Source organism: Carcharodon carcharias, chromosome 22 (genome assembly GCF_017639515.1).
Source record: "Carcharodon carcharias isolate sCarCar2 chromosome 22, sCarCar2.pri, whole genome shotgun sequence".
Taxonomy (NCBI): Eukaryota; Metazoa; Chordata; class Chondrichthyes; order Lamniformes; family Lamnidae; genus Carcharodon; species Carcharodon carcharias.
The window spans coordinates 64,811,012-64,837,128 of record NC_054488.1 but is presented as its reverse complement, the minus strand read 5'-3'; the positions used below and the strand labels follow the sequence as shown (position 1 = coordinate 64,837,128).

General features: G+C 43.8%; 1 protein-coding gene across 1 annotated transcript in view; it reads left to right on the top strand.

Annotated features, from left to right (window-relative positions):
* Positions 1–21,524, top strand: part of LOC121293552 (transmembrane protein 100-like) — a 39,737-nt gene extending 18,213 nt beyond the window's left edge. The window contains exon 3 of the transcript XR_005946556.1: positions 20,673–21,524. The gene's annotated coding sequence lies outside the window, so the exon portion shown is untranslated. The remainder of the gene's footprint in view (positions 1–20,672) is intronic.
* Positions 21,525–26,117: the final 4,593 nt, after the last annotated feature.

Below are 26,117 nucleotides of genomic sequence, written 5' to 3'. Positions count from 1 at the left end.
CAAAAACAGATAGGCCCCAGAAGAGATACTGGGGCCAGGAGTAAAGAGTATCTGAGTCAGTTGACATTAATTATTAATATCAAAAAAAGGTTCAGTGTCTAACCCACTGTCCCAGGATGTGAAAGGACAATGAGTGACCCACTGTCCCAGAGTGTGAAAAGACTGTGTGTGACTCACTGTTCCAGAATGTGAAAGAACAGCTTGAAAGGACAGTGAGTGACCCACTGTTTCAGTATGCGAAAGGACAGTGTGTGACTCAGTGTCCCAGAGTGTGAAAGGACAGTGAGTGACCCACTGTCCCAGTATGCAAAAGGACAGTGTGTGACCCACTGTCCTAGTGTGTGAAAGGACAGTGAGTGACCCACTGTCCCAGAGTGTGGAAAGACAGTCTGTGACTCACTGTTCCAGTATGTGAAAGAACAGTGTGAAAGGACAGTGTGTGACTCACTGTAACAGTATGTGAAAAGACAGTGAGTAACCCATTGTCCCAGAGTGTGGAAAGACAGTGTGTGACCCACTGTCCCAGAGTGTGAAACGACAGTGTTTAATCATAGACCCATAGACATTTACAGCAGAGGAAGCCATTTGGCCCATCGTGTCCCTGCCGGTCAACAAAGATCTGACTAAACTAATCCCATTTTCCAGCGCTTGGCCCATAGACCTGGAGGCTATTGCAATGCAAGTGAATATCTAAATATTTCTTAAATGAGTTCCAGACTCCCACCACCCTCTGAATGAAAAAATTTATCCTCAACTCACCTCTTATTCTTCTACCTTTTACGTTAAATCTATGGCCCCTGGTTATTGACACCTCTACTAATGGAAAAAATGCTTTCTTATCCATCCTATCTATGCACTCCATAATCTTATACACCTCTATCAGGTCCCCTCTCAACCTTCGCTGCTCCAAAGAAAACAACCCCAGCCTATCCAATATTTCCTCACAGCTCAGACCCTCCAGCTCAGGCAGCATCCTAGTAAATTTCCTCTGCACACTCTCCAGTGTAATCACATGCTTCCTATAATGTGGTGAACAGAACTGCACACAGTACTCCAGTTGTGGCCTAACCAGCGTTTTATACAGTTCCAGCATAACCTCCCTGCTCTTGGCTAATAAAGGCAAGTATCCCATATGCCTTCTTAACCACCTTATTTACCTGCCCTGCTACCTTCAGGGATCTGTGGATATGCACACCAAGAACCCGGTGATCTTCAGTACTTTCCAGGGTCCTACCATTCATAGCGTAAATCCTTGCCTTGTTAGTGCTCCCCAAGTGCATTACCTCACAATTTTCCAGGTTGAATTCCATTTTCCACTGCTCTGCCCACCTGACCAGTCCATTGCTATCCTCCTGCAATTTATGGCGATCCTCCATTTATCACCCTACCAATTTCCGTGTCATCCGTAACCTTCATTATCGTACCCCCTGCATTTAAGTCCAAATCATTTATGTACACCACAAGCAGCAAGGGACCCAGCCCCAAGCCCTGCAGAACCCCACTGGAATCAGATTTCCAGTCACTGAAACATCCCTGTACCAACACCCTCTGCTTCCTGTCTCTCAGCCAATTTTGGATCCAACGTGCCACTTTGCCTTGGATCCCATGGGCTCTTATTTTCTTGACCAGCCTGCCATGAGGGACCTTATCAAAAACCTTGCTAAAGTCCATGTAGACCACATCAAATGCATTACCCTCATCAACACTCCTGGTTACCTCCTCAAAAAATTTGATTAAATTTGTCAAACATGACCTTCCCTTAACAAATCCATACTGACTATCCCTGATTAATCTGTGTCTCCAAGTGCAGATATATTCTGTCCCTCAGAATTCTTTCAAGTAACTTCCCCACCACTGAGGTTAGACTGACTGGCCTATAATTTCCTGGTCTGTCCCTTCCTCCCTTTTTTAATAATGGGACAATGTTAGCAATCCTCCAGTCCTCTCGCACCTCACCTGTGGCTAGAGAGGATTTGAAAATTACTGCCAGGGCCCCTGATATCTCTTCCCTTGCCTCCTTCAACAGCCTGGGATACATCTCATCCAGGCCTGAGGATTTATCCACTTTTAAGGCCGCTAAACCTCCAGCTGGGTGTGATATAAGAAGAACGGTAGCCAGCAAGAAAGCGCAACTCCGTCAAACATCAGATGAGAGGCACCCTCTACATGGTCATACACCTACACCCAGCCGCCTAAAGTCAAGGAAGAGCTTCATGAACAGTGTTGTTCCATTATAATCAACCCCATCTGAAGCCTGCATCGCCTTGTGGAAAGACCAGCTTGCCAGTCTCGAACAACCCCCAGCAATGGAAATTCTACCGGATGAAAGCCTTCCTCCAGGAGCTAATTGCAACTGGGCAACCTGGAAGTGCCTTAACAGACTTAGGACTGGTGTAGGTCATTCAAAGGTGTCACTAAGCAAATGGGGATATACAACCTGCCCGACAACTTGTGAATGTGGAACTGAGCCACAGACTGTGCAACATCTCCTGCAATATCTATCGCTAGAGGAACCCTGCACTGTTGCAGATCTTGCCAAATTCAACAACAAGGTGCAAAAACGTGTCCAGTTCTGGCTGGGCCATGTATAGACTGTCCATGGACACGATAAGAAGAAGACCTCCAGCTAATACCTCCTCTCTCTCTACGTTAATTTCCTATAATATTTCACAGTCCTCCATCCTGATGTCTATACCTGCATTGTCCTTTTCCATTGTGAAGATCAACGCGAAGTATTAATTGAGGACTGTACCCACATCTTCCGGGTCCATGCACAGATTACCCCTATGGTCCCTAATTACCCTACTCTTTCCCTAGTTATTCTCTTGCTCTTTATATATTTAAAAAATCCCTTTGGGTTTTACTTTATTCTACCCACCAATGCTTTCTCATGCACTCTCTTAGCTTTCCTAGTTACCTTTTTAAGATACCCCCTTCGCTTTTTATACTCCTCTAGGGACTCTGCCATATTGAGCCCTCAGTATCTGCCATAAGTTTCTCTTTTTTTCTTAATCCTAACATTTATGTCCCTTGACATCCAGGGTTTTCCGGACTTGGTCCTCTCCTTTGTCTTTATGGGAACATATTTGCCCCGTACACTCGCAATTACCTCTTTGAATGCCTCCCACTGCTCTGACAGTTTTATCTACAAGTAGCTGCTCCCAGTCCACTTGGGTCAAATCGTATCTCATCTTAGTAAAATTAGCCTTTCCCCAGTTTGGAACTTTTATTCCTGGCCCAACCTTATCCTTTTCCATAGCTATCCTAAATCTAACTGAGTTATGGTCACTATCTCCAAAATGCTCCCCTACTGATACGCCTTCCACCTGCCCGGGCTCATTTTGAATATTAGGTCCAGAACTGCCCCCTCCCTTGTTGGGCTTTCTACATACTGACTAAACAAGTTCTCCTGGATGCAACTTAAGAATTTTGCTCCCTCCCTACCTTGCACACTAAAACTATCCCAGTTAATATTTGGGTAGTTAAAATCTCCAACTATTATTACCTTATTATTCTTACACTTCTCTGAAATTTGATTACATATTTGATTCTCTATGTCTCCCTAACTGTTTGGGGGTCTATAGTACACACCCAACAGTGTTTTTCCCTTTTGTGTTTTTTTACTTCTACCCATGTGGCTTCATTTGATGATCATTCCAAGATGTCATTCCTCCTGACTCTTATAATTGATTCCTTGATCAATATTACGACCCCCCCCCTTCTCTTCTATCCCCCTCACTATCTCATCTGAATACTCTATAACTAGGAATGCTGAGCTTTAGCCAAGTCTTGGTCATAGCTATGAGATCATACTCCCATGTGCCTAGCCATGCCCTCAGCTCATCTGTCTTATTCCTCAGGCTCCTTGCATTAAAATATATTCCATTTAGCCTTGCTAAACTCACTGTTTTCTTATCTAGCCTATGTTTCCTCTGTCCTCCAGACTCACTTGCTAGTGGTTTAACTTCTAATTCCATCCCAGCTTCTCTCCCCTCTGAACTACTTTTCAGGGTCCCATCCTCCTGCTAATTTAGTTTAAATATGCTCCAACAGCATAAGCCCATTAGCCCAATCATTGTTCCACTCTGTCCAAGAATGTGAAAGGATAATGTCCGACTCACTGTGGCCAGTGAGGATTGAGGAATGAATGTTGACAAGTAATAGGAGAATTCCCAGCTCTTCTTCCAATAGTGCTGCAGATCCTTAAGCAGAACAAGAACAAGGGGCCTGGATTTAACATCTTCCCACAAAGCAACTTACCCTTATTGCTACACTGACTTTTCAGCCTGGATTATGGACTCAAATCCCATCTAGGATCTTGAACCTACAGCCTCCTGAGTCAGATGCAAGCATGCTATTACTAAACTGATCCAAGCAAGTGCTTTTCAGTATTATTTGTTAATAAATACCATATGACATAACATCAGAATGCATGTTGAAGATTGACTGGACTGTGAACGCAATGGGCCCCCACAGATTGTACTGCCTGAGGCCTTGTCAAGGCTTGGCAGCCCACAGTTCTCACAGATTTTGAATGTGTCACAGGGGAATAGGCACAGCCCCAAGTGATATTTACCTCCTCCATATGCTCTCGACCTGCTGTTTGACGTAATTTCTGAAATCAAATCCAATTACTATCACAAAAGAGAGAAGGAAATTAAAAGGTGTTGGACCTTTCTGAGACGTGACTGTGTATGAGAAAGTCGCTAATTAGATTCATTACTTTGATTCTGATCCATAGCTTGAGTCTCTCTGACTTGGTTACTTTTGGGCTTGGACCCTTCCAGGTATTCAAATGTTTGCAGTAGTTTCCCCTGCAGATCAGGCGAGAGGCCCACAGAACTCAAACTTTTGGATAATTCAATCCCTGAGGAGATTTACAGGAGGCTTAATGACCTTCTGACAGTCAGAGCTGGAGGTCCCGCCCCCTCATAACACTGCTTCGTTTAACTAATCCATTCAGCAGATGTATTCAATCCACGTCACATCTGCTGGATTTTCACATGTATTTCTCCTCCTTCTGCCAACATTTAAAATCGATCATCTCCCTACATTATATACAAATCCAAACCAAAAAATGAGCCTATATCTGACAACAGAGCTGTCTGGAGTCAGCCACCATATTGTGCATGAAAAGGTAACTTTTCCCTGTTAGATTTTCTTCTTGCTTCCTCTAAGCAGAGACAGGGAAGTATTTTGCTTCTACTTGGCTCCCCCAACCCACTTTCTCCGATAACATGGCAAAGATCGAACCAATTGCACATGGAATCTTGGATTTAAATCTTCATCTGAGCACATCAAGCGCTGGTTGATCGAAGTTAATACAGTCATCTGTCTTCAGCCTATATCTCCCACTGAATGCAATGCTGAGGTAACTTGTTTGAAGGCAAATAGGTCATATGTTGGCAACTATCTGTTTTTGCAATTCTGGGAAGCTGAGGTGACTGTGTAGAGGGAGCTTTACTCTGTATCTAACCCTGTGCTGTACTTGTCCTGGGAGTGTTTGGTGGGGACAGTGTAGAGGGAGCTTTACTCTAAACGCATGCTATACCTTCACACATTGGAGCAATACAATTGGTTGGGGGTTATGTTGTTGGGTGGGAGGTTCCCACTCAAGATCATCATGCAGCTGCTTGCACTGGGAAGTGTACTTGCGCAGACATTACATCAGGTGGGATGTCATTGAGCTCAGCTTCAATGTCCCTCATGGGTGAATGGTCTGTTAACACTTATTCACTAAACTCATGTATGAAGTTTGACCACTGATGTGAGATATAAGAGGTAGGCAGGCACCTGTTGAAGCCATAACCCATTTGAGAGTCAGCATCATCAGGAGAGGTGGGAGAGAACTGGAAGGCAAAGAAAAGTCTGATGGGATTAAATTGGATGCAGACAGTAATATTGCTGGTTTGAAGCAGCAGTCTGTATGAGAACTGTCACTGTGATAAATAGCAGCACAGGAAAAGGGTTGTTGTGTGCAGATCAAAATCTGCATCTTGCGTTTGCAAGACCTGTAAGGAAGGCAGCTGCTGTCTGTTAAAACTGGGATGGGCCTTCATGAAAGTTGCAGCAAATTTTATTGCTTCATTTTCTCTGTCTCACCCTTCCTGGAAAATCTGGCATTGTCTACTTTTCCAGCCCATTCTGGGAACGAGATGTCGTGGGAATGAAAGCTCAGCTGCTAGTGTGCATTTTGTAAATAAATTGAGTCAAAAGTCTGAACTATGCACAAGGGGAATCACCATTATTGCATCCCTCTGCTGTCTATTTTATTCATCAGTGTTCTTCTGAAATTTACTCCTTTGTCCTTGCCAAGCTGCAAATCTCCCATTTTGCTCACTCTTCATCACACTTTGCTCACTCTCGTTGCCAACCCTCCAGGATTATCCTGGATCGTCCAGGAATTGCAGATCAATGTCCAGGACACTGCTGCAAGCAAAAACTCAGAGGAGAGATTATAGGGGCTTAAAACAAAACCATTTTTAGATTTTTTTTAAAAACACTAATATGTATTAGCTATAAAAATATTAATACAGTGGGAAAATGACTATTTGACTGACAGTCAAGATTGATTCATTAGGTGGTAAAGGATCTGTTCACTTTCCAATTGGCTGTGGGAAGGCAGTTAGGCAGTTTATTAAGGAGATGGACCAATGGCAGTAGCATAGGGGTTTGAAGCAGAGGGTCATATGTTGAACCAAGCAACCAGAGGTGGTAACATTCCTCTTCTTCCCTGAGCTCTCCATGTTGAAATAAGTCATCATACCAGCTCCTATTTTAATTCATTCTGCAGATTTCTTCATCTCCCTCGGTTTTCTCTTCCTCCTAGCTACAGGCTTTTAAAATCCAAGCTTGGCCTCACCTAATTGCTACTTGCTGCTTAACCTCATTCTTAGTCTTCTCAACTTTGCCAGTGCACTGTACTCTGGGCCCCAGCCCTTCATCTTGGTTTTTGAATTTAAAAAGAACATCTTAAAAAGACAGTGTTCCATGCAGTAAATGTTGACAAACTTTTTAAAAAATTTGGCAGGGGACAGGAAAGAGTCAGCAAAGCTCTTATCCAGTAATGAGATGATGTGATCATTGAGATTTAATTCATTGACTGGTGATACCTTTTCCCTCTGCTGCAGAAATGCTAACTTATGTCTTTATCACCTCAAGCAACTATTTTATGACCACTCACCTCATGTCCCCTATCCTCCAATGTCCTTTTTCCTCCAAGTTCCAGACACATATCATCACTGCCCATTTCTAAGCTCTGCTTCCCCATCTCCTCATCTAGATCCTTGACCTGGTCCACAAATCCCCATCTCTAATTGTATGTGCCATCCTTTGCCCTCCACTCTGTTCATCCCTCAGCTCCATCATCAGAGGCCCATCAGTCAGCCTACATCTCAGTAATTCTTGTCAAATCACTCCACCATGACACCATTCCTCTGTTCCTTCAAAAGAGCTTTAAAATCCACTTCTTCAACCATGCTTTCGGTTAGTTCTCTTCCCCTTCCCACTTCCTGCTTGGCCATTGCGTTTACAAAAGATAAAAGGTGTGCTGAGCGTCTACAGAAGATGGTGCCCCTTTAAGGAAGTGGTGTCAGCTCAGGGAGGAGCTGGCCATTGGACTGAGAACCTCTTCCGCTGTACCACAAGGGCTGCTGCAGAGGAAGCTCCTGCACAGACTGTACAAATACAAATTTATTTAAACAAGCTCCCATTCTTTAAAAATTGTTTCCCACTGGCTCACATGGTGATGTAATTGCATTCCTAGTTGTGTTGTCTCATTTTCCGAGTGTTTGTTCACTGGGTTAAATGGTTTCACTGCTGCACTCCCTTTAAAAAGACTTTAGGTAATTATAAGCTGCCCGCATTTTGCATTCATAAACGTGTTGCCATCATCTGGTGCTTCCCAATACTGTGAGCACAAGCTTGGCTGGAAACAGCCCAACAGCAGCGAGTGAGCATGAAATCCATTCACCTGTTAGACTGCAGCTTGGGCAACTGCCAGACTCTGGAGCAAACAATAGGCCTGGAGCATACATACTGGTGTGAATCAAAGGTCCTAACCCTTCCACTACTAAGCACAAGCTGTTCTGAGCCCTGCTGCAGGCCATTGCCAATGTACGCAGTAGGTTATGGAATTTTACAAATCAAGATCTCAGATACTGACCACCAACAGAGGCTAAGGTGAACAGGAAACAAATTTAATTAATTACGTTTGAGCTCATCAGGCTCCTAGGAGTAAACACAGATCTAACCCAAATCCTCCCAGCCAATCACAGTACAATAAAGGTCTAATGGGGGTTTAATGTTATCACAAATTCTATGCTTATTGCACAGAAACAGGCCGTGCAGTTCAATAGATCCACGCCAGTGTTTATGCTCCACATGTGCCTCTGCCTATCCTTCTCCATCTAATCCCACCAACATACCTTTTGTTCCTTTCTCTCTCATGTGCTAATCTAGCTCCCCCTTAAATGTATAAATGCTACTCTCCTCAAACACTCCTTGTGGTAACAAGTGTTACATTCTCACCACTCTCTGGGTAAGGAAACTGCCCCTGAATTCACTATTGGATTTATTAGTGACTATCTTATGGGAGGGACATCTTGTGGCGCAGTGGCAGTATCCCTACCTCTGGGCCAGAAGCTCTGAGTTCAAGTCCCACTTCAGGAACTGATGGTCATGGAAAGTGCATCCATAAAATGGACAAACAGGCTGAATATCAGCCTGTAAATCCTCCCAACATGCCTGATGGCAGGCAGTAAGAGTGGGAGAGCTTCCTGGTCAGCCATTCTGCAGAAAGCAACAGCAAACTACTGAAGTACTTTGCCAAGCAACAATCATGGAACAATCCAACAGAAATCTATGGCCGCCAATGCCCTCTTAGGGTATTGTGCCTGAAGGTGAAGGAGGAGATCTTATTATAAGGAATAGGAGCAGCAGTAGGCCATTCAGCCCCTCAAGCCTGCCCTGCCATTTAATAAGATCATGGCTGATCTGCCCCAGGCCTCAACTCCTCTTTCGTGCCAGCTCCTCATAGCCCTCAACTCCCCAATATTTCAAAAATCTATCTACCTCCTAGTTGTGGAGGTATGGCTTTATTTAAGGCCCCTAGTTCTGGTCTCACCCCCAAATAGAAATATCTTCTCTATGCCTATCCTATTAAACTCTTACAGAATCTAAAGTACTTCCATCAGGGCACCAGGCCTTTTGGAGAGAAAAGAACACTAGTTTCGTAGGCATATCCTCTCAGTTCTGGTATCATTCTAGTAAATCTTCTTTGTATCTTATCCAGTGCATCCATATCCATTTTATAATATGTGGTGTGGTCTAACCAAGTAAAACATAACTTCTCTTTATTTCTATCCCACTAGAAATGAACCCCAGTGCTGCCAATGTTTTATGGCCTTATTAACCTGTTTTGCTTGGAATAATTTTTGTATCTCTACCCCAAGAACTCTCTGTTCCTCTATGCCATTCAGACATGTTTTCCCATCAAAAATCATCACTCTGATACAGTAACTCTCCAATCAAAACCCATTATTCTGGTAAAGTAACTCTCCAATCACAAAGCCCATCACTCTGGATACCAAATCCCCCACTAAAATCAGCTGGATTTTAAATGGCAGATTAATTGTTTTACTTTATTTTCAGTTGCCAAATTATTCCAAACATTTCTCATTTCCTGTATCTGTTACTTTCCATTCTTTTAAATATATACTCTGTTCTTTTCTGGATTAATGTCACTATATGTTCATCATTTAATGTTTTGCATCTTGATGATCACCTTGTAATTTTCTAGAACTTACATTTCTCTCCTTTACACCTGGGCTTAGTCTTGTTCCTCTTCTCTGCACCCTTTCATGCTCTTTTCATGCTGTGGTTAAACTGAACTGGAGGCAATATCCAAATGCTACCTGACCAGTGCTTTTTAAACTTCAGCACAGACTCTGTAGATATGCACTCTACTGTTCTATTTTAATTGCTTCTCCATATTGAAAATAATGAATCATCTAGAAATCTCAGGTCCCTCTCTGAATTTCTCTGTACTCATTCAACAATACAATTCTAATTCATACCTCTCAACTGCTTATTCTTTTGAATACGCCCATGATAACATGCTCTGTTTAGGCAGATATCAAAGGTCCATATCTCTGCAGCATAAATGTTCTCTGATTTCTTATAACCTTGTTGGGGGCTGGGAGTTATTTCCTCTTGTGGGGAATCAGAACAAAGGGGCACAACCTTAAAATTCAAGCCAGGCCATTCAGGAGTGTAATCAGGAAACATTTCTTCACACAAAAAGGTAGTGGAAATCTGGAACATATGAACATACGAATTAGGAGTAGGAGTAGGCCATTCGGCCCCTCAAGCCTGCTCTGCCATTCAATAATATCATAGCTGATCTGATTGTAATGTGAACCCCACAGTCCTGCCTATGTTTGATAACCTTTCACCTCTTGTTAATCAAGAATCTATCTAGCTCTGCCTTAAAAATATTGAAATACTCTTTCCTCTGCTTTTTGAGGAAGAGAGTTCCAAAGACTCACAACCCTTTAAAAAAAAAATTCTCCTCATCTCTGTCCTAAATGAGCGACCCCTTATTTTTAAGCAGTGACCCCTAGTTCTAGATTCGCCTGCAAGAGGAAACATCCTCTCCACATCCACCCTGTCAACACCCCTCAGGATCTTAAAGGTTTCGATCAAGTCGTCTCTTAGGGCGAAACATACCCCAGATTTGTACAAAGTGCAGTAGCAGGTGGGAAAAAAGTTGTTTTACCCGCCAGCCACAATGGTGGGTTTTCGCACCATATCGTCTCATTCCCGCCCCATTAATTATGCAGCCACAGGAAACACACTGTCTCGCTTGTGGATGGCCTCCAATTTGCCTGCCACGTCATTACCTCGCCGCTTCCTCATGCAGGACGCCATATTTAAACTGCAACTGCACGCACACTTCTCAACGTTTGAAGCCCAGGAGGGCACCAGTGAAGATATGGCCTCAAAAACCAAGAGCTGTGCACCCACTGATTCAATGACACGGTCCTGGGTCGCCTCCTGGATACCATGGAGACCTGCTGCAATGTTCTCTAATTCCACTCTGGCTGCAGGAGGCCCATCAGTCTCACCACTCCAGTTCAGAAGGTGGTGGCAAAGGTGGTCATGCCAATGCTGCACACAAGAGATTGGCTATCCAGTGCAGAAAACGGATAATGATATCATCCGTAACGCCAGGGTAAGGCAACCATCTCATCACTCGAAATTCACACTCACAAGCCACAATCACACTAGCATCTCACTCACTGCCAGCTCAAGGGACATCACCACTCAGTCTCTCACACACCTCCATCTGGCCTCATCTCCTCTGGAGGCTGCCTCCTCATCTCTCGCCATCTTGAGGTCACTCGCACAGATCAACATTTGCCCTCACACACACCCTGGGATACCCTCCTTCCCCAGTACAGCCCTCACCCTGCAGCCTCGTCCCTTACCTAAAGCCATTTCTCCCCCTTCCCCAAGTAAGCCCCAGCCCTGCAGCCATTGAAAAGTCACACCCGCCTTACGGTTGGTCTGGTAGTTAGAGACATGCGTGAGCCCCCTAAGAGTGATGTAGTGCTGCTTGTGAAGCCTGGCACTGAGACCACGAGTGCTGCCCGAAGCAAGGTGGGCAAACACACCTCGAACTCCTGAGCAAAGAACAAAGAACAAAGAAAAGTACAGCACTGGAACAGGCCCTTTGGCCCTCCAAGCCTGCGCCGATCATATTGCCCGTCAACTAAAACATTTTGCACTTCCGGGGTCCATATCCCTCTATTCCCATCCTATTCATGTATTTGTCAAGCTGCCTCTTAAACACCACTATCGTACCTGCTTCCACCACCTCCTCTGGCAGCGAATTCCAGCCACTCACTACCCTCTGCGTAAAAAACTTGCCCCGCACAATTCCTCTATAGTTTTCTCCTCTCACCTCAAATCTATGTCCCCTAGTAATTGACTCTTCCACCCTGGGAAATGGCTTCTGACTATCTACTCTGTAGATAGTGCAGCTCGCCAGGTGCACGTCTCTTATGTACAGTTGTACATAATGTACACATGGTGGGCCTCCCCTTGGAATTTTTCTTTCTCATTGGAATGTATCTATTCTGTGTAATCTGAAATATGCCTTCAAATGTCTGCCACTGAACCTCTATTGACCTTTTCCTTAACCTCATTTGCCAGTTCACTTTAGCGAGCTCTGCTTTCGTGCCCTCATAATTGCCCTTATTTAAGTTTAAAATACTAGTCTTGGATGCACTCGTCTCTCCCTCAAAGTGAATGTAAAATTCAATCATATTATCATCGCTGCTGCCTAGGGTGCCTTCACAATGGGGTTATCAATTAATCCTATCCTGTTACACAATACCAGGTCTAGTAATAGCCTACTGTCTCGTTGGCTCCAGAATATGCTGTTCTAAGAAACAACCTCAAAAACATTCTATGAACTCCTCATCTGTGCTACCTTTGCCCATCTGATTTTCCAATCTATACGTCGATTACAATCCTCCATGATTATCATTGTGCCTTTCTGACAAGCTCCCATTATCTCTTCTTTTATATTCTGGCCTACCGTGTAGTTACAATTAGAAGGCCTGTATACCACTCCCCCATGTGACTTCTTGCCTTTCTCATTTCTGACCTCAACCAAACCACTTCTACATCCTGGTTTTCTGAACTTAGGTCATCCCTCTCTAAGTGCTACTACCATCATTAATTAACAGAGCCACCCCTCCACCTTTTCCTAACTTCCTGTCCTTCCTAAATGTCATATACCTTTCAATATTCAGGTCCTAATCTATGTCACCCTGTAGCTATGTCTCTGTAATGGTTATTAGATCATTCTTATTTATTTCTATTTGCGCTTGCTGTTTTATTTCGAATGCTACATGTGTTTAGATACAAAGCCTTTAGTTTTGTCCTTTTATCATTTTTGTAATGTCTAGCCTTATCTGCTGATTTACTCTTAGATTTGTACTTTCTGTGCCTTCCTGTCATGGTTTGTTTATCATTTCCCATATTAGTATCTTTCTCTCTTGCCTTGTCTCTACTCTTTGGTTAACCACATCTTCCCAGGTTTGATTCTTGCTTCCACTATTCAGTTTAAAACCCTCTCTACTTCCCTAGGTATGCAGCTCACAAGGACACCAGCCCCAGCATAGTTCAGATGTAGATCGTCCCAACAGAACAGATCCCACTTTCCCCAATTCTAGTGCCAGTGCCCCACAAACCAGTATCCACTTCTCTCACACCAGTCTTTGAGCCACGCATTCATTTCTCCAATCCCCCTCTCATCCACACAAGCTGAAAGAATCTAAAACCTGTTGGACAATTGTAGAGGCTGCCACTCCAGCACTCCTGTCCACTGGGTCCCCTTATCTGCCTCAGCTGCGATCACAACCTGAGCACCTTCCAAATCAGAAGACCCTATCCTAAGGGGTGAGCTGGCTCCTGGAATTCTATCCCTCAGAAAGCTGTGGATGCTGAGGTCAACTGGAGCTTTCAATAACATTAGGTGAAGGTAACAAGGGATAAGCATCAAAGGTGGGTAAATGGAGTTGAGGGACACACCAGCCTTCCTCTAATTAACTCCTCAATCTAATGAATCAAGGAGCTGAAAGGCCTTCTTCCATTTCTTTGTTCATTTCTAAAAAGGAGGAAATTATGCTTCAGTCAGTATTTAGATTTAGAACAAAAATAAAAATACCTGGAAAAACTTAGCAGGTCTGACCGCATCTGCGGACAGGAACACAGTTAACATTTCAAGTCCGTATGACTCTTCAACAGAACTAAGGAAAAATAGAAGAGAGGTGAAATATAAGCTGGTATAAGGGGGGTGGGACAAGTAGAGCTGGATGGAGGGCCAGTGATAGGTGGAGATAGCCAAAAGATGTCATAGACAAAAGGATAAAGAGGTGTTGAAGGTGGTGATATTATCTAAGGAATGTGCTAATAGGTGACATTAAGGGTAGAAAGGGCCCCAGTTATGCCTGTCTCTTTATGGGGTATGTGGAACATTCCTTGTTCCAGTCCTTCACTGGCCCCCTCCCACAACTCTTTCTCCGGTACATCGATGATTGCTTCGGTGCTGCTTCATGCTCTCGTCTGGACCTGGAAAAATTTATTAATTTTGCTCCCAATTTCCACCCCTCCATCATTTTCACATGGTCCATCTCTGACACTTCCCTTCCCTTCCTTGACCTCTCTGTCTCTATTTCTGGTGATAGACAGTCCACCAATATTCATTACAAGCTTACCGACTCCCACAGCTATCTTGACTACAGCTCCTCACACCCCTCTTCCTGTAAGAACTCCATCCCATTCTCTCAGTTCCTTCGCCTCCATCGCATCTGTTCTGATGATGCCACTTTCAAAAACAGTTCCTCTGACATGTCTTCCTTCTTCCTTAACCGAGGTTTTCCACCCACGGTGGTTGACAAGGCCCTCAACCATGTCCGGCCCATTTCCCACGTATCTGCCCTCACACCTTCCTCTCCCTCCCAGAACCATGATAGGATCCCCCTTGTCCTCACTTATCACCCCACTAGCCTCTGTATTCAAAGGATCATCCTCCGCCATTTCCGCAAACTCCAGCATGATGCCACAACCAAACACATCTTCCCTTCACCCCCCTGGCGGCATTCCGCAGGGATCGTTCCCTCCGGGACACCCTGGTCCACTCCATCACCCCCTAGACCTCAACCCCATCCCACAGCATCTTCCCATGCAATTGCAGAAGGTGCAATACCTGCCCCTTTATTTCCCCTCTCCTCACCGTCCAAGGGCCAAAACACTCCTTACAAGTGAAGCAGCATTTCACTTGCACTTCCCTCAACTTAGTCTACTGCATTTGCTGCTCCCAATGCGGTTTCCTCTACATTGGACAGACCAAACGCAGACTGGGTGACCGCTTTGCGGAACACCTTCGGTCTGTCCGCAAGCATGACCCAGACCTCCCTGTTGCTTGCCATTTCAACACTCCACCCTGCTCTCATGTCCACATGTCCGTCCTTGGCCTGCTGCAATGTTCCAGTGAAGCTCAACGCAAACTGGAGGAACAGCACCTCATCTTCCGACTAGGCACTTTATAGCCTTCTGGACTGAATATTGAGTTCAACAATTTTAAATCGTGAACTCTCTCCTCCATCCCCACCCCCTTTCCGATCCCCCTTTTTTTCCCAATAATTTATATAGATTTTTCTTTTCCCACCTATTTCCATTATTTTTAAATGTATTTCCATCCATTGTTTTATCTCTACCTTTTAGCCTATTTCGATCCCTTCCCCCCGCCCCACCCCCACTAGGGCTATCTGTACCTTGCTCGTCCTGCTTTCTACCCTTAATGTCACCTATTAGCACATTCCTTAGATAATATCACCACCTTCAACACCTCTTTGTCCTTTTTGTCTCTGACATCTTTTGGCTACCTCCACCTATCACTGGCTCTCTATCCAGCTCTACTTGTCCCACCCCCCACTTAAACCAGCTTATATTTCACCTCTTTTCTATTTTTCCTTAGCTGTGTTGAAGAGTCATACGGACTCGAAACATTAAATGTTCCTCTCCGCAGATGCTGTCAGACCTGCTGAGTTTTTCCAGGTATTTTTATTTTTGTTTTGGATTTCCAGCATCCGCAGTTTTTTGCTTTTATCTTAGATTTAGAGGCTTCTGGCATCTAGTGATGCATGAGGCAAACAAAGCACATGCTTATGTCTGTTTCCATAGATGGGGTGGGATTTGAACCCAGAGCTTCTGGCTCAGAGGGAGGGACGGTACCCAGTATGCCAGAGGACATCCCCTTCAGTTAGTATCCCTGAAAGGAAAAGATCAGAGAGCTTCCTGTTCCTGACTTCTAGTGGCTCACTCTGGATGTGCTTGTGTTAAGACAAGATTGTGCTGAGCCATCAAGGTTGTACCTCCTTGTTCTGGATTCCCCACAAGAGGAAATTGCTTCCCTGTATCTAGCCTATCAAATCTATTTTTGTCTTTTTAAATGTCTTGATTAGATCATCCCTCAACCTTCCAAACTCAAGGTAACACAAGCCAAGTTTATGCAACCTATTATCGTAATTTAAGCTACACAGTCAAATATCCTGTCAGCTCTCACTATGCAGGTTCACACAAAATGACAGAAACCCTCAAGACCAACCATGTGAAAATTGTAAAAACTAAGAAGGGTCAGAAATAGCCACAAAATGCTCTTTTATTGCGTTAAAGCATATCGTCAGAGCCCTGAACACCCCTGTGCCCTAAATCCTATCCAGGGTCCTTTAGATGTCACCCTGGGTGACCCTTTAATCTGTAGGTAGGTAATAGAGAGCTTATACCTGATAAGCACACAGAAATTAGGGGGATGTCCAAATTATGTTCTCTAGACATAATTTTAATATAAATGAATTCAAACTGGGGGCATATCTGATTCAAGTGTAAAACCGACTGGGAAGTTCACTGGGATCGCTGTAACCAATTCTTGCCAATTTGCTGATCTGTTACACCCAATTTACTCAAGGGTGACCAATTGGAAAGGTTCCCTTAAGTTTTCAGGTGGGAAAGGGAAATGGAAATAGAAAGTGGGCTAGGGGAGAAATAATTTTTTTAAGCAACCTTGGCCCAACATTTTTTCAAAGAAAATGATCCAAGTTAGAAATGTGAAAGACATGGAGCTGAGGTTACTGCCTGAGAAAGGGCCAGATATTCATGGAATCCACTTCCTCGGATATCGAGCCAGCTTCTGTAAATTAGAGTGATGATGATATCTCATACATGGCTTACACATAACTTCCTCTTCCTAAGATGTGTTTAGGGATGGGGGCGGGGAAGGGATGTGATATAAAACAAGGCAGATCAAATGCACCCGGTGCTATCTTAAGGTGAGGCGCTCCAAACTCTTTGAATCAGACTGCAAAGTGTGTCCCGCACAGCTGCAAGAGGTCATAGACACTCCTCAGAGTCATGGGAAGAAGCTTCTTTTTAATATTGTCTTCGCTTTGATCTGACTGGTGGTGGTGTTAATTTAGGAAAAATGCCACAGGCGAGCTCTTTGCAAATTTTTCCATGTCATGTTATAAATTGTCCTGCTAACAGCCTGGAAAAATAAAGGTCACAGCAAAAAAAGGAAAGCTGTGTGTGTGTAACTGCTCTGATCTAATTGAACAGAAACCATCAAAACCCCAACTCCTTAAAGAGCCACCTTGTTCTTCAGGGAATGCAATTGTTTGTCAATTTTCTTTCATTTTACTGGGCACAGGTTCCACAATGTTAAGCTCTCCAATGCTTCACCCAAGAGCACAAGTACGGCAGGATATTTGAAAACAGTGGTGTAGCAGAACAGTAACCCTGGCTGATATTTCTTCTCTCTAGTTCAAGCACACTGAGGACAATCATGGTCATCCTTCTGCTACTAATGCAAGATCAATTAATTCGATGTGCAAAAGGATGGAATCTTGTCCGTGCAGCTTAGTATCACACTGGGTGGTACTCTCTTTATTCAACCATTAGAGGAGGTTCCATAACATATGCTGTTTAAGAAATGCAAATGAAACATGAAGCTCTTCCTAACAGCTGGGGAATAAATTAAAGCATGATACGGGCGATCAGGATGGTGTCAATATGATTGTGCATTACCCTGGACAGATCAGCAGTCCAGCAAATACATTGTGGGCTCTGATTTTTCTAAACGCCTTCTTCAAAGTATTTGATTCTCAGTTCAGTGGGGCAGGTACCATAATTACAGGGACACATTGCTCTGTTGATCACCCACTCAAGGAAAGGGCAGACTATTCATTTAAATTAACCTATCTGGGATCTTCCTCTTGGGGCTTGTTTGTAGAGTGTATTAGGATGTTTCACTACTTTAAAGATGATAACTGAAGACAAGTTGTTTGTTGTTTTATTGTTTAAGTTTTTTAGTAAATACATGGGCCATTCTGTCCTGTACTTATTTGTAAGGTGCAAATTAATGCATTGATGAGATATGGAGAGCCAGAGAACTTTAGGGACGGAATTCCAGATTGTAGGGTCCAAACGATTGAACAAACAGCCACAAAAACGGGGTTGCCATCATGCACAAACAACAAGACTTTGAGGAACGCAGAGTACTCAGAGGTAGGAGGTTACAGAGATAAGCAGCTGTGAACATGAGAATGAGACTTTTAAATTTGAGATGCTGAAGGACTGAATGCCAATGTAGATCAGTGAAAATATGAATGATGATTGAGCAGGAACTGTTGCAAGTTAGGATACTGGCAGCATATTTTTGGATAATTTGAAATATATTAAGAGTAGAGAATGGGAGGTAGACCAGGAAAGCATTGAATTAGTTACATCTGGGGTTGACAAAGGCAAGGATATTTTGGCAGCAGATGAGCGGAGGTAGAGGCAGAAATGTTATGGAATTGCATACGAGCAATCTTTGAGAGAGAGAACACAGAATCAGGGAGCTGCATTTTCATTACAGACATGGGAATCACAAGTCGGGCGATTTCCCAACATCGCGTTCCATATGTACATGTTATTTTCCCCCCAGGATGTCAGGATCAGGCTGGAGTCAGGGCTGCTGCTTTCTGAAAAAGGCCTAAGGTGGGAACAGAGGCGGGGAGATGTTGAGTCAGCAGGTTAGAAGGCTTGGCCTCCATTTAATGGGACATCAGCCCAGTTCTAATCATGACTATTAGCTTGCCAAGCCCTCACCACTCACCCCTCCTCCACTCACCCTCATGCCCCCTCCACATCCACCATGACCCCTCCACGTACTTGTGCCCCTTAAGATCCACTCGGACCTTTCCAGGATCTGGGGAATTTTGGAAGATTACAACTAATGCATTCACTATCTCTGCAGCTACTTCTTTTAAGACCCCAGGACGCAGGACCAGGGAACTGGTCAGCCTTACTTTTTCTTTAGTGATCGTGATTGTTTTATGTTCCTCCTTTCCTTATGCCTCTCGATTTTCTGCTATTCTTAGGATGACTTTTGTGCCTTGTACTGTGAAGATGGATTCAGAATACTTGTTCCAAGCCTTTGCCATTTCCTCATTTTGCATTATTAATTCTCCAGTTTCACCCTCTAGGGGACCAATACTCAATTTAGCTACTCTTTTCCTTTGTAGAAGCTTTTACTGTCTGTTTTTATATTTCTTGCTAGTTTTCTCTCATACTCCAATTTCTCTCTTTTTTCAGTTCTCCTTTCCTAGTTTCTAAAACTTAGTGGCCTACCACTAATCTTCGCCCTATTGTACACCTCTTCTTTCAATTTGATAGCATTCTTAATTTCCTTAGTTAGCCATGGATAATGCATCCTTCTCATCAAGTCTTTCTTTCTCAATAGAATATATCTTAGTTGAGAGCTATGAAATATCTCCTCAAATGTCTGCCACTGCTTCTCTAACATCTTCCCTTTTAACCTATTTCCCCAGTCCCCTTAAATCTACTCTATCTTCATACCCCTGTAATTGCCTTTATTTAAACTTAAGGCACTAGTTGTGAACCAACATTTCTCAGCCTCAAGCTGAGTGTGAAATTCTATCATGGTATGATCACTTTTGTCTAGAGAATCCTTTACAATGAGGTCTTTAATTATTCCTGTCTCATTACACATTACCATGGTCCAAAATAGCCTGTTCCCTGGTAGGTTCCAGAACACATTGTTCCAAGAAAATGTCCTGAATACACTCCATGAACTTATCCTCCAGGCTACCTTTGCCGATTTGATTTGTTCAATTGATGTGAAGATTAAAGTCACCCATGATTACTGCAGTACCCTTCTTGCAAACCACCATTATTTCTTGATTTATAGTCCTTCCTACTGTGTGGCTACTGTTAGGGGGGCCTATAAATCACTCTCAACAGTGACTTCTTTCCTTTGCTGTCTCTTAACTCAAAAATCCTGTAGTGCAGGAAAAGGATGAATTACCTCATCCTCGCTGCCAGGGTAAGCGAATCCTCTTCTGCCCATACTCACCTTACTGAATGGGAATTGACATGGGCCTCAGTGGCAAGGCAACCATCTGCGCTTCCCATGCATAAAAGCGAGTCTCAACGTGTTGCGGTGATGCCCCATCACCCCACTGCAGTCCATGTAGTCTTCAGGTAGGAAGGCAGCAGCGGGTCTCTCACCCTGCCACACCAAGCGCTCAGATTTTGAGGGGGGTGATGGTTGGCATAGAGGGCAACAGCATTCCCTGCTGATGTTGGCCTTATCCTTCTAGCTGCAGCAGCTCACTGCTCTGGAGGGTGCTGCTGAAAAACGCTTGTGGATTAGTAGCAGTGCATCTTTCACATGGCACACAATTGCTAGTGGGTTGGTGTTGAAGGCTGGCAGCAAGCGAATGCCACATGCATCCCAATTGCTCTCAAAGCACATTTTCCCCTTGTGCAGGACAAGTTAACACACAACAGGCACGAGAGAGAGAAGATAGTAGAGAGCATGCCAAATCTCCGCCCCCTCACACCATTTGAAAAGCAGACTTCCCAGCTGGCAGGCGAGGATCGAGACCATGAATTTGGAGGCGTCGAGGCCAGCCTCCCCCAGGCGTCCAGTGAGGAACCATGTTTAAAGGCTTCACATAGAAACCTAAAGGTCAGGCTCAGTGCAATGTTGGAGGCAGCCCCATGCAGTCACTCATTTTCTCCTCTTTCCATTACAGATGTCAACAAGAACAGGGTTAGGCCAGACGCTGAACCCCAGTCTAGCTCCCGCTCCAACCTGCAAAGGAGCGAGGAAGATGACGATAACGATGATATTTCACCTGTTGAGCCGTCACAGCAGTCACCTGCACCCTCCACCAGCCCAGAGACATATAACACGGTGTGAACTAGAACTAGTTCAGGCAGGGTTTCACATTCTGGTGGTCACCGCACGGCCACATGCCCACAGCAGGAGGAAGCAGAGACAATCAAGTTCACCGATACTCGGATGACTGTTGGGGGAGAGGACTGTGTAAAGTCCGAATCAAATGGCGAGCCTCAGGAAGTGGTCTTAGAAAAGATGCTGGAAATGCAGCGAAAGGCGGGAGAACAACAGCTAGAGGTGTCAGAGGCCCTCAACAGAGTGGAGCATGAGGCAAAGGAGTTCATCTGCTTGCTAGTTGATGAAATGGTACTGACTTGTGTGCATAACGAGATCCCCATGGGGAGGGTGGCAGACGCCATGGAGAACCAGATCCAGCAGAACATCCAGTTTCTGCTAGAGATGCATGTAGACCTGCACTCCACTGCTGTAGCCATGGATGAGCTTTTTGGTAGTGGCTACACGAGAGGGAGCCAGGCACCTTGACATCCCTCCAGGTGTCCCTTCTCCTCAAGGAGTCAGGGAGGGGCCCCCGGGGACCCAAAGGGAGGAGGACAATCAGGCGCACACCCCTGGGACCTCCACTCAGGACTCTCAGGGTGTCTGGCCCTTCCAAATCCCTTTGTCTGTAACCACATCAGCTCCGGCCTCTGGGACCCCAGAGCAGTAAACAGCAACTGCAGAGAGTTACACAGCGAGTGACCCTTAACCTAATGAAACAGTGACTCTGTACAGTCACAGAGTGAGTGACCCTTGCTCTGAATAAACAGTGACTCTGTACAGTTAAACAGTGAGTGACCCTAAATCCTAAATTAAGCCCCAAAGTAAGCCAGGCCTTGAGTGTGCAGAGGATACCAGCCAAAGTCATCAAAGACAACAAGACATTGGTTGGTCCGATGTGTTCTGGACCAGAGTGAAATGCCACTGGTGGGGCGGGTAATTGGACAGGGGTTTGGGGGGGAGCGGGGACATTTCCAGTTGGGTGCTCATTTGAAACCAGGCAATGAGATGCAAAACAGCTTTCTGACGACCGCTGGCAGGAATGGGACCCGCCATTATCCTTTCAAGACGGTTGCTTCCTGCCATCGGGAAACTGATTTTTCAGCTCCTTCCGTATTGTCCACCCCCCCTAGCCACAATCCCCACCGCTAGCAGAGGGATCGATTCTACCCACTGTTTCATCAGGTTAAGGGTTACTCACTGTGTATCTCTCTGCAGTTGCTGTTTATTCAGGGTTAGGGTCACTCACTGTGTAACTGTACAGAGTCACTGTTTATTTAGGGTAAGGATCATTCACTGTGTAGCTGTACATAGTCACTGTTTATTCAGGGTAACGGTCATTCACTATGTGACTGTTACAGAGTCATGTTTATTCAGGGTAAGGGTCACTCACTGTGTAACTGTACAGAGTCACTGTTTATTCAGGGTAAGGGTCACTCAATGTGTGACTGTTAAAGAGTCACTGTTTATTCAGGGTAAAGGTTACTCACTATAACTCTACAGTCACTGTTTCTTCAGAATAAGGGTCACTCGCTGTGTAACTCTCAGGTGTTGCTGTTTATACAGTGGGATAAAGGTTAATATTTACACAACCATTTGTAGAGCAGAAATCATTTTGTTTTATGAATAGCACAAAAATAAATAAAGGAGTTGAAATTGAAGATATTTGTCTTTTGGAATGTGGTCCACTAAAAAAAAAGTATTGTATTAAAATTTCACACCCTTCAGCTGAATATGAATAAAGCAGACACGATCTCAAGTTTGGCAGAAAAAGCAGAGATTGGAGCCAACATGCGTTGCGTGACACGGGACTGTCGTCAGCAGCCTGTTCAGGATGTGTAGGAAGGAGAGTCTCCCCAGCACGCTGACTAATGATATCACTGTTAAAATAAATAAACACAAGGCTGAGACTGGGGCATGGATACAGACTCGTGTTTCTCCGCCATTGCACAACGCAAACAGGGAGACTCTATCCAGCCACTGTCTGTCCAGCTACAAGTCGGGCTCCAGACTTGTTGCATTGTGTCACATTAGACAGGATTGAGAACTGCTTTACTAAGTGCATTGGATATCCTTTGGGGACAATTAGGACACTTCTTGATATTCAAATGTGCCTCCAACTTCTCAGAGTGCTGCTGCCAAGAAGAGTCAGTGATGGTGATTACTAGGGAAACCCCACCTAGAGTGGAGGCACTAGATCTGATTTAGACATTAGCCTCATTAGCTGGATGGTGGATGACCTTGCAATCAAGGGATTGGGACCATCATGAGTGCAAATTGATGGAAAAGCAGGTGACTTTGCAAATGTGGCAGTAGTGACATCTTCCTCCTCCTAGGCGGAAGGTGCGAGTCTGTATCCATGCCCCAAGTGACCAGACAATGAGTGTCAATAGATGATTGCATCATGGGGTTATCACAGTCCTGTCCTCACTTAACATGCACTTTCTGGCAATCAGGAGTAAGAATCTTGGCTGATCCTCCACCTCGCTAAACCAGCAATACTCAAGCCAAATGTAGCACCCTCAACACTGCATCAGCTGAGGTGAATTAACGCTGCAGGGACTAAAGATGCTGGTTCAGTATCCCAATACCTTCTAATGCATCAGGGATCTGACAAATTAATACAATCAAGGTCAATATGGTGCATGGTGACCCAAGACTGCAGCTACAACAGCACAAAGGCAAAATGCTACGAATGCTGAAATTCTGAAATAAAAACAGAAAATGATGGAAATACTCAGCACGGTCTGGCAGCATCTGTGGAACGAGAAATAGAGTTTACAGCTGGAGTTTTACCAGTCCAATGGACACCGGGCTGTGAAGGGAGAAGGGGTGGTAAAATGGCATCAAGAGAGAGGTCTGACACATTTCCACCAGTGATGGGAACAGCCGAAAGAAGGTGGGTGGACAATTATGGCAATTAATTAGCCTACTGATGGCCATTTTACCAGACCACAGAGATATTATAAGCTTGCAAACGGCTCCTTGCCACATGGTGGGTCTGCCAGCTACATCAAGATGACCTCACCAAAGGGTTGGGGGTGGCCTTCCTTTTACGAAGCTCCATGACCCACAGAGGGGGCCACCATCAACAACAGCCGTCCCAGCAGCCTAAAAGCCCCGACTACACAGGCTTGCCTGCCTGGCCCCAGCACAACCATAATTCTCTTACTGGCTCTTTGGAAGCACCTCAACATGGAGATAACCCCTCCTTTGCCTTGCAGCAGGCCAACATCATTAAATAGACGACAGACCCAACAGTGGTCTCTTAATTTGAGGTAGTGAGTAAAATTGCCACTGCGATTAAAATTAAGATTCGGGTGAAGGGAGATTTTGAAATCCTAAGTGAAACGTAGAGGCATCAGAACAGTTTAGCAATGTAGGTAAAGACAAACAGGGTGCAACAGGAAGGTACAGAAAGGTTAATAAAAATTGTATATCAGCGAATAAGATAATTGCATGGAATAGAAGTAAAAAAATTAAATTAAAGGTTCTTTTATCTGAATGCATGAAGCATCTGCAATAGGATAGTTGAACTAGTGGCACAAATAGAGGTAAATTATTTAGATCTAATCGTCATTACAGAGACAAAGTGATCAAGGTTAAGAAATAAATATTCTAGGATACACAATATTTCAGAAAGACAGAGAGAATGGCAAAGGGCAGGGGCTGGTCCAAATAATAAAGGATGACATAAGGACTTTAGAGAGAAAGGATCTGGCCTCAGAAGATCATGAAGTTGATTCAGTATGGATGGAAATTAGGAATAGCAAGAGCCAAAAAACACTGTAGGAGCAGTTTATGGGCCTTAACAGTGGTTATACTGTTGGACAGAGCTGTAAACAAGAAGTTCTTGGAGCTTGTAACAAAGGCAATGTAATAATTGTGGGGGACTTTAATCTTCATGTAGACTGAGACAATCAATCTGGCAAGAGTGGTCTAGAAAATGAGTTTGTAGAAGGTTTTTGTGACAGTTTCTTGGAGCAATACATTGTGGAACTGACTAGGGATAAAGCTATCTTAAATCTAATATTGTGTAACGGAGCAGGGTTCATTAGTAATGTCGTAGTAAAAGATCCAGTGGGAAATAGTGATCATAATACCATTGAATTCTGTGTTAAGTTTGAAAGTGACATACTCCAATCACAAACAAAAACATTAAACTTAAACAAAGCCAATTATATAGATATGAGGGGAGAACTGGCTAAGGTTAATTGGGTAAATAGACTAAAAGGTATGGAAGGAATCGAACTGTGGGAAACAATTAAAGAAAAGATTCAAAATATTCAACAAAAATACATTCCATTTAAGAACAAAAACTCAGCAAGAAAAATCCTTCTGTGGTTACTACAGAAATTAAGGATAGTATTAGGTTAAAAGAAGAGGATTATAATGTTGCAAAAAAACAGTAGCAAATCTGAGGATTGGGAGTATTTTAGAAACCAGCAAAGGGCCACCAAAAAGTTGATAAAAATAGAAAAAGTAAAATATTTGAGTAAACTGGCGAGAAATATAAAAACAGATTGTAAGAGCTTTTATACGCATAGAAAAAGGAAGAGGGTAGCTAAAGTAAATGTTGGTTCCTTAAAAGCAGAGACAGGAGAAATTATCAGGGGAATGAAGAAATGGCAGAGGCATTGAATAAATATTTTGTGTCAGTCTTCACAGTAGAAGATACAAGCTTCATACCAGAATTGGATGGTAACCTAGGGGGTAAAAAGAGTGAGGAAATTAATATCAGCAAAGGAAAAGTGTTGGAGAAAATAAGGGATTAAAATCTGACAAATCCCCAGGGACGTGATGGCCTACACCCTAGCATTCTAAAAGAGATAGCTACAGAGATAGTGGATGCGCTATGATTTTCCAAAATTCCTTAGATTCAGGAATGGCCCCATTGGGTTGAAAATTGACAAGTATTACAATACTTTTCAAGAAGGGATGGAGAAAACAAGGAACTGCAGACCAATTAATCTAACATCAGTATCCAGGAAAAAGCTGGAATCTATTATTAACAAAGTTTTAACAATGCACTTAAAAAAGCATAGTATCATTAGAACAAGTCAACATGGTCTTATCAAATGGAAATCCTGTTTGGAAAATTTATTAGTGTTTTTGAGGTAGATGGAGGGGAACCAGTAGATGTAGGATATACCTGGATTTCCAAAAGGTATTTGATAAAGTGCCACACAAAAGGTTACTAGGCAAGATAAGGGCTCATGGAGTTGGGGGTAATATATTAGAAAGAATAGAGGATTGGTTAATGGATGGAAAGCAGAGAGTGGGTGTAAATGGAGCTTTTTTA